This window comes from Bison bison, unplaced genomic scaffold (genome assembly GCF_000754665.1).
Source record: "Bison bison bison isolate TAMUID 2011002044 unplaced genomic scaffold, Bison_UMD1.0 scf7180017848273, whole genome shotgun sequence".
NCBI lineage: Eukaryota > Metazoa > Chordata > Mammalia > Artiodactyla > Bovidae > Bison > Bison bison.
This window is the reverse complement of record NW_011478846.1, coordinates 24769-29521: the sequence shown is the minus strand read 5'-3', so window position 1 is coordinate 29521 and position 4753 is coordinate 24769.

Sequence of the window (4753 nt, the reverse complement as noted above, 5' to 3'; positions counted from 1 at the left end):
TATTTGAACTTAAGACAAAAGGGTTTTCCTAGCACGGAGTTCACACATCTACCCCAGCTCCATCACCATCTATCTCCAAGTTTTCAAGATCTGATTTGCTTTTTTTCCAGTCCTGTGGACATTGCCAAAAAGAACCCAGCTTTCTATAAAACCGGGCAACCAGATAGATTATTTTTATTTATTTTTTTTATTTTGGAAAGCTGGTCTTCAACACCTTCCTGTAAGGCTGATAGTTTTGTCAGGGGTCCTTCAGCACTCATCAACCATTCTTTTCAGTGATATTTCTGCTTCTTTTCATGCTCCGCTTGACACACTCGAGAAATAGCAGAAGAGCTTTTGAGAGAAGTCTAGGCTGTGAGTCAAAAGCCAAGCCTGCATCTGGAGCTTTAATCTAGGGAGTTACACATTGTATAGGGGTTCCTAAGATCTATCTACTGGGTTGCAGTACTAAAATGTGGGAGTAGCAGTGAAAAAAAAGTGGTTTGGCCTAACAGAAAGCATCCCCAGTCTGTACATTTTTGATTATCTCCTCTTTTTAGTATTCAGTTCATATTTCAGTTGGTTTTTGAGGTCTCTTACTTAGTGATGTTTTTTTTTCCCCAAGTTGTCAAGAAAGCACTTCCTCTGGTGGTAGTGGGGGTGTGGAATATCACTCTCACCCTCCTCCTTGGGATGAGAGAATTAGTGGTGGGAAGAAGGCTGGGCATGATCTGACCAGAATGCCTTTGAAGGGAGACTTTTCTGTTTTCAAAAGTGCTAGTGGTGGGGAACAATAACAGTTGGTATGAGTTTGCACCTAGAAAAATAGCGTTTGGGACCCACTTGGAGAGAATTCACATGAAAAGGTTCAGGCAATAATGCTGTTGAGCCCAAATGGTGCTGTCAAAACATTACAGGTAGTCACTGCAGGATAGTACAGAAGGTGTTAGACAGTAGTGTCATTTATTGAAATGTATCTGCTGATTTAGCTTTTGCTAATTAAATGGTCCCCACGATGTGTGTTTATGTAGGGACCAGTTGTGAGTTTTCTAGCAGCAGGAGTTTGGCCCTGTAGGAAGTGCCATTCCTAATGAGAGGGGATAAGCATGGAAGGGACTTGGGCATAATCTGTTCAGTTATGCTGGCCTCATCAAAATGGGAAGACTTGGAGTGATTAATAGATTTCTGTCTCTTTTTCACTACTATCCCCTAACTCTCTTGTGTTTCTTGGAAAAGGCAAGCATCAGGGTCATGATGAACAATTTTAGCACTTAAAGAACACTTTCTCTGTCTGCTCTTTGTTTTTCCTGCTACAACTCCCTGGCTGTCACTATTATCCTTTGTCACAAAAAAAGGGGGATTGGGAGGAAGAGAGAGGAAAAAGTACAAGGGATTCAAAGACTTTTCTTGGCCCCATTCTCTTGTCTTCCTGGTATTTCAGAAAGGTCATAAACAGCATCCAGGATGGTGGAAATGCACCCCACCCATGCCCAGTAGGCATACATCCCTTGCTGCTCCTCTTAAGGCCTTTCCTTATGATGCCTGGGAGTGTGTGTGTCTGTTTACATGTGTGTGTGTATGTGTGTATGTGTGTGTGTGTGTGTGTGTGTGGTGGCTGGTGGTTCACTAGAAGTTGGCAATCACTTTGGGCAGAAGGGACAGAATTTCAGGAAGCTGTAGCTAGCTGTATGCACTGCTCTTAAATTAATCAACTGAATTTAAAACATCACAAGGGCAAGACCATCTTAAAAAAAAAAAAGTTCTCAGTCCCTAACACAATGCTGGGCACACAGCCAACACTAGTTGATTTCACAAGGGAAGTGGTTGAGTTTTGTGTAATGAGGTCATCTTAGAAAATCGTTTAACTGCTCTGCAAGTCTACTTCCACATCTGCAAAGTCGTTTTACCTCCCAGGGCTATTGTAAAGATGAAATAAGACAATGACTTTATCAAGGACACTTTTCAGTTTTGTGCTGTTATCTCCATTTTCATTCTCTCATTCTCTCTATTCTAGGCATTGTAACCTAAGTAAGAAGATTATATGTGCAGGCTGGAAAAGTTTGACTTTGGCAATTTTTTTAAATAAAGTTTTTCTTTCTAAGAGAACCTCATCGGGTCAAATTGGTTGAGTAGAATGGAATGCCCATGAGATGCAACAAAAGCCAAGCTAGAAGAGGATCCAGTTTTCTGCAGCAGGGGATTGGGGGCTAGAGGGAAGAGAGTGAGAATGAAATTATTTGAAGGCTGATCTCTTTGGAGCTTGAAGCAAACATTTAAAAAACACATCTCAGAAAGATCCTTCAAACTTGTCAGTGCTACAGTCCTCATATGCTAGTATTTTAGTTTCCACCATCAATTTTAACCTTTAAACCTTTTTACCTTATCCTTGTCAATGTTGGAACACCAAGAATTGTCCTCATATATCAGATTAATTTAAATATAAGGCTTTCCTCACTTTATTCTTCCATTGCCACTCAGCATTATTTCAGTAGCATGACTGAAATCTTAAAGATTAATAAAAAATCTCCTTACCATTTTGATTCTTGCCTCAGTGATCCAAAGAGCTACCATGGCCCAAAGAGCTGGCTTCCTCCGCATAGCAATGGCCCAGAGAGGCTGCAAAGCAATGTAGTTGATACCCAGGGGAGCCTAGTGTTTTTTAGTCAAAGGTTGGATCAAAAATACTGAGGACGGTCGCTAGATGTCCCTCTTGTGTCTCTAAAGAGGCTGAAAAGGCGGGGCTCACTTCAGGATTGAAGTAAAGGGAACCTAAGACTGAGAGAACTTTCTTTTTGTTTTCATTATCTACACCCAGAACTGTTTTTATTCAATTAATAAATTCCTGATCGTGAAGGTGTTTTCGGCTACTCACTTAGTAGCATTGTTGGAGTGCGATGATCAAGTGTGTATATTAGCAAACATTTTTGGAGTATAATGATAACCAGCGTCTATTAGCAAAAAATACATTCTGAGAGCAAACGGCGGCGGCGGCGGCATTAGGGCTATCTGTAGAAGCAGACTAGGGGAATGGAAGAACTATTTTTTGGAGGGGAGGTGTCACTATCACTTTGAGCTTGCGGGTGATGAGAAGGAAGGAAAGCAGAGGCACACGGCCCAGCCTCCTGGCACCTGGTTTTCATAAAAGCGGTTTAGTTAGCTGGGAGTACTTCGGCTGCTGTACTTGGAAAGGCGGGGAGCATTGAGTGTGAACAGCGAGCAGGACCCAGGGAACCCCGTGTGATCTCTGTAGCGAAGCGAGCACATTTGTCTTTGCAAATGCAGAACATGTCTTTACAATGTGATTGCAATTACAAAGGTAATGACATTGTACATGGATTGAATTCTCTTATTTATCTTTTAAAGACAACAGACTATAGACATTCTATTAGCATTCCCCAAGGTAAGAGGTCCTCAGCCCTCTTATCTTGTTGTGTGCATCTTTTCAGATGCCACAGCAATGATAATCATTTTACCTGAGTAATTCTTCCATTTCTTGTTACCTGGGGGATTGTTAATGGCCGAGACTACTTCTCAGACTCTTTGCTCCCGCTCAGTCAAGCCGTGGAGGCGCCAGTTTACTTTTATTGATCAGTGGGTTCCTGACAGCCTTCGCCACAAGGAAGCAGCATCATCCTTTTTTGACTTAAAGGAGAACAGATCGCCTTAAAGTTTACAGCTAAAGCTTCTAAGCATATCATGCAAATATTTTAGCATGCTGCTAATTGTTCTGTTTAAATAGTCCAAGCAATATTTTAGAACGCTGCCAAACGCCGAACTCATATCCCGTGATCAGATAGCAACCCATTTCAAATGCCTTTTAGGCCGTTTTAATTAGACCAAGATGCACTTCATTCCCACTCACTGACATCAAAGGTAAATAACTGTGATAAATCAAATGGAGCCCTTCTTTGCGGAGCCTGTGAGGTGCATCCGCGTTGCCTGCCATGTTGTCACTCTCCTCCGGCAGGCAGGGTCTGCAGAAAAGCAGGCGGGCCACGCGGTTCCCTCGAGTCACAACTCTGTTGTTCACCTGCACCTCTAAATGACCAAATTAAATGATATTCATTGCAGATGCTTCGATTTTCTCCTGGATGTTCTGGGCTGAATTGCATCCTAATATTAGAGAGTGAAACGACCCCCACGCGGAAAGCGGATCAAGCTCTCTGCGCCCTCCCCTTGGTCTCAGATGCACGTTGGGGCGGGGGAGGGGGGGTCTCAACCTCAATCCCAGAATAATTCCTTTCTGAGGGAGAAAGCTGTCTTGTTCTTCCTCCTGCCAAAGTAAAGGCCGCTAAACTAGCTCCTCTTGGGAAAAGAAATATTTTTAAAAGCAGCTAGGCTGTTCTCTGCAAAAACATGGCAGTTTTGAGAAAACCTATTATGTGTTCAAATGCCTTTTCCCCTTGTTTAGTGTTTTTTAAAGGGCAAAAGTGAGTCTCATTTTAAGCACACAGGCTCGGGCCAGTGTCTCTGGGTTAATTATGAATTTGCTCACCCAAGACTCCCAAATATCCAAGACGATTCACTCAGAAGGGTGATGCACTCTTTCAAGAATTGTGAATTCAGAAGCCAGCCCTCTTCCACCCCCAATCTATGATGAAAAAAACCAAAACATCCCAACAGTTCAGAGAAGTACTTTTGATTCTTCCAGCCCGTGACCTTAATTAAGAGAATCAGGACGGGGCAGGGAGGAGTCCCCCTCTGTCCCCAGGGCGCCTTCAGTCCAGAAGGGAAGCCGAGTTTGATATCAACCCCGGCCACGCCGGCCTCCCGC